We start from the raw sequence: 15,950 nt of genomic DNA, 5'->3' as shown, positions 1-15,950 counted from the left end.
ATTGCCTAAAAGAAATAAATTTACGTCCTTATTCATTAACTATTGCCATGCTAAGGTGCAACACATGGGAATAGGTACCACATTAAATTATTTGCGAGAGCAAGGTGTGTGGATTCCCCAAGGTTTGACTGTTGTAAAGGCAGAAATAAATAATTGTTCAACCTGCAACAAGTATAATGCTTTGGCTTATAAATATCCTAAAGTTGTGGATATGCCTAGGCATCATGTCAATTTAGTGAAACCTTTCAATCATGTGGGAATTTGTGGGTAAAGAATGAAGTGGGTGGAAGTACAGTAAAAATGTTTGTTTTAATAGTTACTTGCCTTAACATAAGGGCAGTCCATTTTGAACTATTAACCGATATGTCCACCTGAAATTTTATGCTGGCCTTTCAGAGATTTTGCAACATGTATTCTGTACCTCAATTTTTATACAGTGATAACGCTAAAACCTTTAAAAAGGCAGGTTGTATTCTTGAAAGTTCTCTACAGTCAAAGACGTTTCAGGAAGAACTAGAGAAATTAGATATCCGACATATCAAAATCCCTTTATATTCTGCATGGGTTGGTTCGGCTTGGGAGAGATTGATAAGAGTTCTTAAGGGTTGTCTATTCAAGGTCATAGGAAGATCTAGACTTAGCTATTTTGAACTTTTAACAACATTGTCAAATATTAAGTTGGCTATAAATTCTAGACCTTTAACTTATAGATTAAGCTCTCCTAATCTTGAAATTATAACTCCTAATTCCTTTTTGAGAATATATGGGAATTCCTCTTTAGTTCTAAAATCTGAAGAGGAAGAGGTTTGGCAGGAAGAACCTGACGCAAACTCATTAAATAAAACTTTAAATTTTCAAGAAGAAATAATATTAAAATTTAAATTATTATGGTATGAAAGCTATTTGCTAAGTTTAAGAGAACATGGCAGGAATATTTACCAAGATAAATGGGAAAATAGAATAAAAGTAGGGGATGTCATATTGATCGAATCCACGACTAAATCGAGACCCTTCTGGATGCTGGGCAAGGTTTTAGAAAATGTAATAGGGTTTGACAATAAAATACGAGCTGTTAAACTGAAGCAAGGTAATGGGGCAATAGAGTATCACTCCATTTCTAACCTATACCCTATGGAAATATCATGTCCCCAAGGTAATACTCGAATCGAAGAACCTATCAGTAAGCCTTTCCAAAATGATTCTAGTGAAGGACTTAATGATAAAACACTGCAATTAGGCAACAGTAATAGTAATGAAGAGGTGTCCAATCAACTCAGGACTAGACCCAAACGCAAAGCCTCTGCCAAATTCTATCAAATGATGAAAGATAATATTGATTATCTGTAATAATTAAACAAATTCAACTTTCCTATTAAAAAAAAAAAAAATTGTTCTTGGCATTGAATGACCTAAAAAGGTTGATACCAAAAAAAAAAAAAAAATCAACCATCCAACAATTAAAAAAAAAAAAAATCAACCATCCAACAATTAAAAAAAAAAAAAATGAAAAAGATATAGAAAAATAAAACGGCAAATTATTTTTTTATAAATTCTTTATATATATTTTAGAGACATCTCTCCTTCTGTTTTTATTGCAATAAACGTATTGCAATCTTCTTGGAGGGAGTGTGTTAGAATTATTTGTACTCAAACTTTGTAAGGTAATTTGCATAAAGCCACTTATGCAAATTACCCACTATTACTTGGAGTTGCTTGCAACAATAAAAAAGAAAAAAAAAGATTAACAGCGAGCACTTCTCAGAAATTACTCTCTTTTTCTGCAACAAACAGAAACTCCTCTAGAACAACTGTTTTGGAAACTTTAACCTTTACTTGTAAATATACGTTATTTTAAATACAAGAATTCTATTGTGTTATTCTTTCTCAAAATTAACCAAGTTGTTCGGATAACAAGGAACCAAGGAAAGAGAGGCGCGTTAGAAATAAAAAAAAATTCTAACACTACTAGAGACAAATATTATACAGCAAATGAAATCAAAGAACTGTTTCATAAGGTAACACCACACCAGATTATCAAGTATTTAAAAAACATACAACTTTTCAAATTATTATAAATAATGCTGATAAAACTCTGAAAGCAACCAAAAGTTTAAAAACACAAAACAATATAATTAAAAATTTGTATAAACCAAAATTTAAAAAAAAAAAAAAGAAAAAACTATCTAAAATCAATCAATTGTTTGGCATTAAATGACCCACAGTGGTTGATATGCCGTAAAACACCAATAAACCAACCAACCAACCACCCAGTAATAGCGGCCCATACCGAAATGCCTTTAATAGATTTGGGTCGATTGTCCAATAACTTGATAGAAAATATATCTGCATTTTAGATGGTTGAGAATCAGGCTTGGACAAATCACTACAGTATTAGACACAAGCAAAACAACTCCAGCTGGTCTACGCCCATATTGAAGTAAACGGAGACTGAAAACAGGTAGAGTCCATATTTCACAACAACCCAAATCAGGCCTATAGTATCCAGCAAAGAAGGACCACTCTACAAAATTTCTTGGCTCCTTTCCCATCTTTTAAAACCACTACTTTCAATCTTCCCTGGACACGTCAGCAGCTCAGGTGAAGTCATCCGCAGGTTATGTTCACTATCATCAGAACAATTCAAACACAACAGATATGCCTTCAACCTTGACGTAGTCTGTCTCTGCATACCCGGCAATTGACAGAATTACTGACTACATTTCTTCCTTTGACCTCACTGCTACTGACATACATGAGCTTCTACAAATAATAAACAACACATACTTTGCATACAAATAATAATAAACAACACATACTTTGCATACAAATAATAATAAACAACACATACTTTGCATGCAAATAATAATAAACAACACATACTTTGCATGCAAATAATAATAAACAACACATACTTTGCATGCAAATAATAATAAACAACACATACTTTGCATACAAATAATAATAAACACACATTCTTTGCATACAAATAATAATAAACACTAGTTTGTTGAAAGAAGGGCGATCATACTCCATGGACATGAGGATGTTTGTATATGACTCTATAGTGAATCATGTCCCTATGAATGACATCCCCATTCTCATTAAGCAATATGCGAAGAGATCTGGAGTTTTTGTAGAAAGGATTCCACACAGGAACACGGTTGAGATGATGGCCAGAGAACTCGGCATTGTTTCAGACTTTCAGGCTGCTGAAATGGTCCTGGAAGGGAAGCACTTGACAATTGGTTTTGACGTTACAACACAGGAGGGCATACACGTGAACAGTGTGCATGTGACCAACAAAGAGGCAAGTCGTGTTCTGGCCCTAGACCAGTTGGCGGGAGGAACTGCTGAAGATCATGAGCTGCACATTACAGAGACATTCAACAACATCAGTGATGTCTACTACAGGTTTTTGGCATGGACTTTAGTGAAACGTGTGAAGAAATTATCAAGCGCATAACCAACATCATGACAGACCGTGCTGCTGTGAACCATGCTACCATCCAGCAACTGGAGAATGCCTGGGGGACAAAACTCAACAAGCTGAACTGTCATCTACATCCTCTGGATACAATAGCAAGTTCAATGAGATCAAGCCTCAAGGCAGTTGAACCCAAGGACTTGAGTAAGCAGCTGTTCGGAACCGATTGCATAGTCAGTCAGCTTATGTTAGCAATCAATAAATTCCGTTATAAGGATAGTCGGGGAGACCCCAAAGGGTTCACTGTAGCACTTAAGGATGCTGGTCTCCCTAAGGGATTGATTCCGCGATATCGCGGTAACAGGATGCATATCATGTTCTTGATATGTGGCAGGCTTGTGGAACATAAGTTCTTCATAAAATTCTTTGAAGAAGGTTTGGTTTCTTGTAGCGGCCTCCAGACTGCCATCGCACATGATTTTAAAGAACCAGTCACCAAAGTTGAACTCCAGGTCCTCGGCCTGCTTGGAATACTCCTCTCAGGATCATGGATGAGCCGCTTCTACACTGCCGCCATGTCTGATATCAGCCATGTAGATGCCATTGAAGAGGTCAGGAATGTCTTGGCCGAAGTGAAAGCTCTAGTTCTGAAGCCTGAAGAAACTCTGACTGCGACAAAGGATTTGTTTGGCAGGGATCTGAAGTTGGACAATATGCTTTACAAACTTCAGCAGACGCCTGTAGATCTTCCGATCTTCAAGAAGATGATGACAGTTTGCCTCATTGCGGCTGTGACGGTGCTGGAGAAGCAGTACAGCAGGTATTTCAGTCTGGACATAACCACCGAGACCCTGACGAAAGAGACAGAATCAGCCAGGCTAAACAATATTGATGCAGAACAGGTGATGGGAATGTTCAGTGCTTTGAAAGACCACGCCCCCCCAATGCAACACTGTTAGATCTCCTGTAGAATCCGAGCACAGAAAAACGGTGTTATGGACTACCTTGACAGTCTTCAACTAGAAAAGAGGGACAGGCTGATTTCTCTTGCTATATCAATGGGTCGGAAAACCCGCCTGGCAAAAAGAAAGAAGTCTGAGGAGATGAAGAGAGAAATATGTAAACGGTTGGTCACAAAGCGGCAGAAGAAAGTGACATTTCAAAGAAGCAAAATCGAGACAAAACTAAGGAAACCAGTCCTTTCCTGAGATGGACGAGGAAGCTAGGGAGAGGACGAAGGACATCCTAAGTGGGAGAATTTTTGGACTCAAAATATGTCATATCTGGTTTGATGCGGAAACTTTGGAGAAGACCGTCTATAACGGGAAAGTGGAGAAATTCCTAAAGAGGAGTGGGGGAGTTTATGTAATTGGATACTGGGATGAGGGAGGAAGATGCCGAGGATTTTGACATAAAAAAAATCAGCATCAGCAGCAGACTTCATATGCAGGGATGTAATATTGCCTTAGAAATTGAATGTATCTTCTGCCCCAGCATCCCCCTTCATCTCTTAATCTTGTAAATAATTGATTAATAAACTTAATACATTTTTCTTGTTCTCCATTCAATAAGCTCTCCAGTGATATTTGTTTTTTTGAAATCGGACAAGAAATAAGCAAGTCATGACAAAATAAGTGGGAAAAATCTTGATATCGGTCACAACTTTGTTAAGGAAATCCATTGATTCTATTGTCCAAAATTAGCCTCAAATTTCAGCTTTAGAATTGTTGTAACTTTCTTATTATTTGTCCTACAGAGATGGTTCAAGTATCATTAGAATGGTCTCTGCATACTCTTTCTGCTGAGCTGTTCCATTTTGAGATATGTTAACTTTGAATTTTTCTTTCACATACCTACAATATTTACATTATGGATTGGTCAGCTCGGAGTCCAGACCCTAATCCAATTGAAAATATTTGGAAAATTATTGGTGATAAGATCACAAATTCCCCCCACCCTGCACCAATCTTGATAATTTATGGGAATGTATAAAAAAAATCCTGGAATAATATCTCACCTAATAACATGTGAACGATTGTTTCTGTCTTGTAGCAAAAGATGCCATAGTGTGATTGAAAACAAGGGGTTTTTCACTAAATACTGAAAGGATTCATTATTTCTTCATTAATAATTTCCCCCGTTCCTTAACTTTTGGAAGCCTGTAATTTAATTAGATTTATGTAAAAAAACTAATATATATTCAAAATCCAAAATTAAAAAAAAATATTTTTTTTATTGAACTAACATTATTAAACATTGGAAAATTTACAAAAAAATTTATTTGTATTTTCATAGATAAAAGTTAGAAGCCATTCAAAAAAAAAAAAAAAAAAATGATCGACTGTTCCTTAACTTTTGGACGTTACTGTATATTATCTTATGTATTTTTTTTTTTTTTTTACTCTATATTGAATAAAGCTCGGTTTTAGTATGTCTCAAATTGTGTTCCTTTTTCATATGCAATTTTTTTAAAGTAAATTTTAGTCTTTAAAATCAATGAAACAACGAAAAATTTATTTACTTATAACACAAATTTTCACTTTGAATTCTTCCTTTTCTTTTTTTTAATATTGAATAAGTTTCTGTATAAATCCTTTTCCTTATTTTTCTCTTTCTAAATGCAATTTTTATGTTTTCTAATGCTTCTTGCAAAATCTTTCATTCATTATTAACAATCTGTTTGACATATCTTTCTGGCTAGGACTTAGTCATTTTTCAGTGAGCAGTCCTGAATCTATTTACAATGGCTACACAGAAGCATGTTATATGTAGCAGTAAAAGTTAATAGCATATTTTTGTTGAATATCAGCAAAATTTCACACCTAATGTGTGATAACGTATTTATGGACCAATTTTTAAAACAATTAAATGGATAGAAAAAGAACAAAATAAGCAATTTGTTACGAGGGAGCATTTCTATAAAATAATAATGAGTCAATAACACAGTTTAAAATGTATGCTAACGTATTCTAGGCAGCCCTAATGATCAAATCTCAAAAGTTTTTAATTCACGAGATCGTTTAAAGGCCAGAGTATAGTAATAGAAGGATTAGAAGGTTTTAGAAGTATCTAGAAAACCCCAAGATAATCTAGAATGGGTTAAGATGCCATATAAATAAAAGTGGAGAGGGAAACAGATCAGTTATCAGCTTGGACCCATTAAGATAACTTTGGTCTATGATTCACGAATAAGTCCCGTCAAAAGAATCCAAAACACAAAAAGAAAAATACATCCCTTCAACCCACGGAAAGTTGCAGAAAATGCCCTCTGGACTAGTGGTAAATACAATTTTGAAATATTCTCATTGACCAAACTTTTAAAAGAAAAAAACAAAAAGAAATTTTATTGTCATTGAATTTCGTTGTTAATAGAGTGAATAGCCACTCGAAGACTGGCCTGTTAGCAGTTCTTAATTTTGACTACCTCCCTTACCCTCGTAACCCTCCACTTCCTTGTCCTAGTTTTCGACCTCGAGTTTCAACAAGCCGTCTTTTCCTTGGTATTTGATAGTAGTAATCCAAAATAACTGTATCTTTGTTAACCGACTTTTTTGTTGGTTGTAAATATTTGTGAACAACCTTATTTTTTTATTTTGCTATTGTTGAAAATAAAGGAAAATATCATTTTCCGAAAACCACATTGTCTATATTTTTAATTGTTACACTTTTGAACGTAACAAATTCAATGATCTTATTTTCATATGATTTTGTACAGTTGCTTTGGCATGGAGGTATACAGATCCAAAAAGCCCTGTTTATTTTTGACCCAGGGAAACTAAGGTCTGAAGATCTGAGTATGGCATAAAAACCGTGCCTATTGCATTACGAACCCCTATCCTAAGCAGATTGTTTGGTCGATACAAGAACAGCTTGTAGTATGAAACACCTCACTGAGAAGCCGCCAGTAACAACTATTCGGATTATTTGAATTTCTAACTATGCCCTTCGGTTTGCAAAACAATTAGTACCTTCCAATGGCTTAATGGACAAAGTCGTGCAAGATTTTTACTCTCAAACTATATTTTCGTGGCAAGCGACTCACCTGAGTAGAAAGTCACTCATCTCTGCTTACTGTTTAAGCAGTTTCAGCAATACCAGGTGAGGATTAACACTGGTAAATGTGTTTTTGGTGCTTTGTCACTAGTTTTTTTATGCCACATTATCAGTGCTAAAGGTATATCTCCCTTACCTGAAAGGTGAAAGTTCTACAAGGCCTTCAATCAATCACTTCACCAACATCAGTTGAATCACTACAAAGTTTATCCTGTGGTGACTGAATTACTTAGCGATTCCAACAAATGCTAAAAAGCAAATGGCTCTAATAACTTACACTCTTTCTTTCCCCGCTTTCATCATTTCCAAAAGCAAGTTTTCACAGGGAAGTGTTAACTCAAAATATTTTCAATTAATGAAAAACGTTTCAAACCATTACAATAACAAGTCTATGTGAAAGTAATAAACTGAAGCGAATTTAGAAACTCCTAGAAAACAAAAACTTCAATGATATAGAGATTTATCCAGCTGGCAGCATATCGACCGAGACCTTAAGAATGTATTCTTTCTAACTATATTAATAATGACATACATAGAGCTATATGATCTAGTTGTATCATCTTGAATTAAAAAAAAAAAAAAAGACGATTTGTTAGCACAATTTAACATGTTACACTTGCCTCATGTAGTGGGGCAATTGTAACACTTGACCACTTGTTTTGAAAAGATTACAATGCAAACCTATTCATCTATCAAGTCGACATGCATCTTCATTTTATACAGTTTTAAGCAAAAATTTACACGTAATAAAGGTGATATGTCAAATTCGGAAAAAAAGTGTTACAATTGTTCTTTGTCTCCCATAGTTTCTTCTGTCGGCTTTTTACCTATTCACAAATATTTTTCCTTGCAGATAAATGTCTGACTAATCAGCTTGAGAGAACCAATCAATGAAGAAAGATGTCCTTTCTCTCGCTTCTGCCCACTTGATGATCTTCGCCTGAAAATAACTGCTCATAGAATATTAAAGTTTCATGCTAAGTTGGCATTTTTCTTTAGTAAAATATGCAACTTTATGAATAAGCGATTAAAAGTTATGCATATTTTCAGATGGTTGTACAATTATGGCTGAACACTGCCTATCAATCATGTGGTCAACTAAGCATCCTAATAACTAATAAAGCATTTAAAAACCCCACAGAAGATAAAAGAAATTGCATCATTGTCTGTTAAATGAAATTGCCCCAATCATTGAGTTCCATCTAACTCCTGACTAATATGGTTTTTGGCCTGGTAGGCAGGGTTGCCAATTTAGCGGGAAATCCGCTAGATCTGGAGAGTTCGTTTGGAATCTGGAAATTAAATTTTGGATCTAGCGGCTAGCGGGTTTTTCTCTAAAATCTGGAGATGATTTCGTTTTTTACGGTATCGTATGGTCATTAAACTGAACAACTGTTTAACTAAACAAAATTGGGTACTTCTGCAGTTTACCATAGACATTAAAAAATGAAAATATTTTAAAAATTATATTGTACGTATTCGACATGGAATAAAGTTTTCATGCAGAAAAATCATTTGCCTTTGGTTTATTATACACATAGATTCTAAAAAGTTGTCAAACAAATATAACAAATAAATGTTATCAAAGGCAAGATAAGTTACTCTTCTACCTAGTTCGACAAGTTCTTAATATTTTTACTCGATTTAAAATGTTTAATCGGCTTGAAAAACACCGAATATATGCCAACCTATGTTACAGCAACATATATTGAGTGAAGAGTATTTTGTATAGTTTGGACGCATTTTTTCAAACCTGATGTGAGGATAGCCGCCATTTTTCTTTTTCACATATACCGATAAACACTATTTTTCGAGCCGATTAAACGTTTTAAAGCGAGTAAAATATTTTTAAAAAACTTGTGCAGATAGAGTAACTTATCTTGCCTTTGATAACATTTATTTGTTATATATTTGTTTTTGACAACTTTATCGAATCTGTGTGTATAGTAAAACAAACCCTTTATTCAGATAGGTAGAAGAGTAACTTATCTTGCCTTTGATAACATTTATTTGTTATATATTTGTTTTTGACAACTTTATCGAATCTGTGTGTATAGTAAAACAAACCCTTTATTCAGATAGGTAGAAGAGTAACTTATCTTGCCTTTGATAACATTTATTTGTTATATATTTGTTTTTGACAACTTTATCGAATCTGTGTGTATAGTAAAACAAACCCTTTATTCAGATAGGTAGAAGAGTAACTTATCTTGCCTTTGATAACATTTATTTGTTATATATTTGTTTTTGACAACTTTTTCGAATCTATGTGTATAGTAAAACAAACCCTTTATTCAGATAGGTAGAAGAGTAACTTATTTTGCCTTTGATAACATTTATTTGTTATATATTTGTTTCTGACAACTTTATCGAATCTGTGTGTATAGTAAAACAAACCCTTTATTCAGATAGGTAGAAGAGTAACTTATCTTGCCTTTGATAACATTTATTTGTTATATATTTGTTTTTGACAACTTTTTCGAATCTATGTGTATAGTAAAACAAACCCAATCACTTAATTTAATCAAGTAGTTTTTTTTTTTTTCAGAGGAAAAAAAAGTTTAATGCAAGCAACTGCATCATTGACATTTGGCTATTACGAACACGCAGAGGAAGTGCCTTTTAAACGAAAAAGGGATTAACAAATAACAAAACGAAAAATAGATTTAAAAAAAAAAAAGCACATAGAAACTCTGTAAAATAAGTGAAAAAACTGAAATATTTATCTAGGCATATTTTTCTGCCCATGTTTAAAAAATAATCTCGTCAAACTTGAAGTGGTGATTGAATTATCTGCCCCTGGTGAGCGATTCGTGAGCAAAAAAAAAACAAGATGGATGCTACCCCTTCGACCTCATTAAAATTTGGTTTTCATCTGTAAAAAAATTACTTGATCTAATTAAATGTTTTTTTTCTGTATTAAACTTTATTCCATGACGAGTACGTACATTATAATTTTTTAAAAAATATTTTCATTTTTTTAATGTCAGAAGCACCGATAAATTTAATTTTAAATGCCCCTCCAGAATTTCTGAAGTATTTTAACATTTTAGAGCAATTAACTAAATTATTGACAGTAATCTTAGCAGCAAAATTATGAAACTACACATGCTTTAAAAAGGAGAATCCCTTCCCCCCAAATAATGCACAGATTTATCCTCCATCAAAAAAATGAAAAATGGTTAGTTGCCTTAAAAATAAAGGTCTATATATGGGGGAATAAATGTTTGTTAAATTTATATGCTAAACTGATCCCCAGGTGACAGCCATAGAGGGGTGACAAAATTTCCCCCAACAATTTTTTTTAGTCAGGGAAATGTGCGAAAATAGTCGGAAATTGAATTTATTTATTATATTTTGTAATTTTTAATTAAATTTTTTTTTTAAATATTATAAATAATTTTAAAATGTTTTTGCCGATTTTTATTGAAAACGTTTGTAATTTTGAAACCATTTGATAACATTCATTTAATTTTTTTAACTGTGAAAAAAATAAGAAAGGAAGGATTTATAAATTAAAAATCTGTGTATATATATATATATATACTTGAAATTGTTAGAATTTTTCACATTATTTTCACACTTTGGTTTGGTTTGCCAATGGTGGCTAGGAGCCCCCCCCCCCGGATAGATTATATATATTACATATATATATATCTATATATATAAAAATGTAATTTTTGGTTCGTTATAAGTGAATAAATCCATATTTCTACGTTACTAATTTAATTGAAATTTTCAGAATATTTATCTGTAAAGTCAAGGAATATTTGCATGTTGTTAAAATAAATTAACATCGCAAATTATAAAAATATATTAAATAAAATAAAAATATTTTTCGTAAATGCAGAACTATGTTCCATTTTATTTCCGGTTTGCAGTAAATTCACAACGATTTGACAATTTCGAATTTCGAATTAGAAATGTAATTCTTGGTTCGTTCGTTATCAATAAAACCATATTTGTACATTACCAATTTATTTGAAAGCTTCAGACAGTCTATATGTTATTAAAATAAATTAACATCCCAAATTATAAAAATATATAAAATAAAATAAAAATATTTTTCTTAAATGCGAACCTGTGATCAAATTTTATTTCCGGTAGAATGCACGTTGGAATGATTTCACTACGATTTGACGATTTCGCATAACAACATTTTCAGTGTTACATCGCTAAGTATAATAAGCATCTCTTATTTTTACATTTTTTATTTCATTTGTTTATCCAAAATTTACATTTATAATTCATTTGTTTATTTCATCCATCAAAAAATAAGTTTTATTTGTTTGTTTCTTTTTTACGGCATCTCGCATTCCAAAATTCCATTTTTTTTTTAAATTTAAATTTAAAGTGTTTAGATTAAATCCAAGCCCACCTAAAATAAATTTGTTTAATTCTTAAAAATATTAATGAATAAAAAATATTATCCATTTGCTTCGATCGATTTCATTTGCTGTACTTTTTTTCATATATAACTTCATATTTGAACTTATCTCGAATTACAGGATTTAACCACTTTTCGGCAATTTGTGCTAATTCATTTGCTGTTTCTTTTTTTTTTTTTATGCAGTCAATCTTATTTCTACATTTTTTTTTTATGGCATCTCGCATTCCAAAATTCTATTTTTGTTTAATTTAAATTACAAGTGTTTTGATTAAAGCCAAGCCTACCTAAAATATATTTAATTCTTAAAAATTGTTTCAATCGAATTCATTTGCTGTAAAAACTTACTGCAATTTTTTCTTCCTCACGTGTTTCTTTCCGTTTATTTTTTATTTATTTTTTTTATTTTTATTCTGATATTCAACAAATTCCTTGGTAAGTTTCTTTTTTTTCCATAAAAATTCATTTGCTGTTTTTTTTTGTTTTTTTTTTACATTCAATCTTATTTCTACATTTTTTTTTATGGCATCTCGCATTCCAAAATTCCATTTTTTTTATTTAAATTCCAAGATTACATTTTTTTTTTAAATTTAAATTCCAAGTGTTTTGATTAAAACCAAGCCTACCTAAAATAAATTTGTTTACTTCTTAAAAATATTAATAGCATCCATTTGCTTTGATCGATTTCATTTGCTGTAAAAACTTACTGCATTTTCTGCCCCCCCCCCCCTCCCATTTTTATTCTTCCCCACGTGTTACAGGTGATTCTTGGTAAGTTTCTTTCGGTAACTCTTTCTAAATAACTTCATATTTGAACTTATCTCGAATTACAGGAATTAAAAATTAATTTTGTTTTTCTTACTAATTCATTTGCTGTTTCTATTTTTTTTTTTTTTGGCAGTCAATCTTATTTCTACATTTTTTTACCCCCATAAATTTTCTTTTCGCAACTTTCACGTGCATTTAGAAATTGTACGATTATACTTTAACAATTCAAATAGTTTTTATACATAAATCCTTCTTTCAACATTGTCCAACAATATTTATTCCTTACCGTTTTCCGGTGTTTTGTGGGGGCATTACTATATTGCTATTGCAATTATTTCAATTTTTTGCTTCCTGCTTTTTCTACAGATTTTTTTTAAACGATTTATTAATTATTCTTAAAATCTTATAACATTATAATAAAGATTACATCTTCTTACAAATGATTTTTGCTTTTTGTGTTATGAAAATCAATACTATTTTCTTACTCACGTGCATATAGCGTACGAGCCATCTGTTTACTAAAAAAACACTTGGCCTTACATAACGATACAGCTGTTGACTGGCCAAACAATTGATTATATTGCGATATCTATCAAGCGTATGTTTTTCTTCAGTCTCCTCTTTTTTCAGATTGCTTAATTAAAAACTTGCAGAAACAAAGAATCAAACCTACTTGGACGCAAAATAAATTACAGAATTACCATAAAAAAATTGGCATTACTTGGCCATACAGGCAAATAAATTGAGAAATCATTCAAGCAAATATTTTTTTAGACTTCTCTTTCTTCAGATTCCTCAATTACAAACAGGCATTAAAACATAAAACAATTTTAAAACTAAATTCATTTCTCCAAATCTATTTGGACAAAAAGAAAACTACAGAACCACATAGAAAGCTAAATTGGCCTTAATTGACCGTACAGCTCAATTACCAATAAGCAAAAAAAAAAGAAAAAAGAAAAAAAGAAAAATATAACAAATAAAAAAAAATTGCTCCAAATCTATTTTGAAGCAAAGAAAAGATTTTCAGATTCCTCAATTGAAAATAAGCAAAAGAAAAGGAAAATATTCCTACAACTATTTGTAAGCAAGGAAAATTGCTGAACCATATGCAAAAAAAAAAGGTCTTCTCGACAGATAAATAGAGAAATCAATCAAGCCAATATTTTTTTTTTCAGACTTTTTTTTCAGATTCTTCAATTAAAAATAAATAACAAAACACTTTTTTTTTTAAATATATTTCTCCAAATCTATTTGGCCGCAAATAAAAAAAAATGGCTTTATTTGACCATACATTTGTCGACAGGCCAATACATTGCGAAATAAATCAAACAAATATCTTTTTCAGATTTCTCTTTTTTTTTCAGATTCCTAAATTAACAATAAGCAAAAAGAAAATTCTAAATTATGCGATTTGAAGTCCTATGCGAGCACAAAAAAACACAAAGGAAATATTGAAGCATTCTCAAAAAGCAGACAACTTACAGTGTCATTTCAACCCGTAAGAAAATACACTGAGTCGCAAGTAAGTGAAGCACAAATGGCTATGTTTACAGCCGCTCACACATCAATTATAATTTGTAATCACTTGAACGATTTATGTAAAAGTTGTTTTACAGATAGTAAGATTGCGTCTATGGTACAGATGAAACGATCAAAATGTAGTTGTCTCATCAAGAACATTTTGTATCCACATTTTATGAAAGATATAACCAATGCTGTAGGAAACAATTATTACAGTTTATTAATAGACAAATCAACAGATATTAGTATTAACAAATATCTAGGTATAGCTATAATTTACTATGATAATTTAAAAGGAAAAATTGTATCCACATTTCTGAGTCTGTCGCCATTAGAAGAATGTACTGCAAGAGCTATTGCTACAAGTCTGAAGGCAACTTTAAATAATTCTGGTTTGAGTCTAAAAAAAAAAAAAATAAGATAAATCGGAACTGATAATGCTAGCGTCATGGTAGGAACCAACAATGGAGTCTACCAAAAGTTGAAACCTGAAATACCAAACTTAACTTTGATTCGATGTGTCTGCCATTCTCTTCAGTTATGTATTACAGCAGCGACAGCAGAAGTTTTACCACGGAGTTTAGAATATTTAGTCGCCGAAACCTACAACTGCTTCTCAAGATCATTCTCTCGACAAGCTGCTTATAGAAATCTCTGCAATTTGATAAATGATAATCATAATCCCTTGAAAATTGTTCAGTCCTGTCAAACGAGGTGGTTGTCAATTGCAACTGCAGTTGAAAGAATTTATAGTCAGTGGTTAGAACTTAAAACTCATTTTGATATAGTACGGAAAAACGAACGATGCTACACAGCTGAAATGTTGTTCTCCATGTTTAATGACAATAGAAACCTGGCGTATATTAAATTCCTGTTGCCAATCTTAAAAGACATTCAAAGAGTGAATAATTCTTTTCAATCCCAAGACGCAGACCCAACAAGACTTTTGAATGACCTTGTCATCTTACTGAAATCATTAAGAAAATTGTGTTCCCATCTTCTACAGTAGATCCATTAGTGGGAAACAGAAGAAGCCAGTGATCCACATGCTTATTTGAATTTGAAAGGGAGATAGAAGATCTCTTAAATAAAGGACTTTCTTCTGAAGAGGGACAATTAAGAGAAAGATGCCATAAATTTATCATAAAATTAATTAAAGAAATTCGTCAAAGGCTACCCAATAATTTACATATTTTGGAAAAGATGTCTCTTTTATCGATCAACAATGCCTTGCATGTAGTTAAAGAACCTCTCCTTCCATTACTAGAATTATTACATACATCCTCTGATCAAATTAGTGTTATAGAAAACCAGTGGCAGAATATAACCCTTATCAAGTGGAAAGAAACTGTAAACAGTCAGTTTTTGGAATGAAGTTTATAAATACAACGATGCCTTTGATGTAAACCCATTTAAAAAACTTGCAGATTTTGCATTATCAATTCTCGTTTTGCCACATTCGAATGCTGAAGTGGAAAGAATTTTTAGGCAAATGAACCTTGTAAAAAATAAATTAAGGAATCGAATGGAAACAAAAATGGCAAATGCCATTTTGGGAATCCTTGCAGGTCTCAGACGAAATAACAAATGTTGTCATAACTATGAATTACCAGATGATGTTTTACAAAAGATTGGAACAATGGAAGCTTATAGCGAAAACGCAGACACTTCTGGAAAAGACCAACAAGAATCTACTAGCTGCACATCCCAAACACTTGAAGATTGGTTTGAGACTGAAAATGATTCTGACGACTTATCAGAATATCTTAAATTTTAATGGGAAAAAGTAATTTA

This window comes from Euprymna scolopes, chromosome 2 (genome assembly GCF_053919585.1).
Source record: "Euprymna scolopes isolate OS-2025 chromosome 2, ASM5391958v1, whole genome shotgun sequence".
In the NCBI taxonomy this organism is placed as follows: Eukaryota; Metazoa; Mollusca; class Cephalopoda; order Sepiida; family Sepiolidae; genus Euprymna; species Euprymna scolopes.
The sequence above is the reverse complement of the archived record's forward strand: the minus strand, read 5'-3'. Positions refer to the sequence as shown.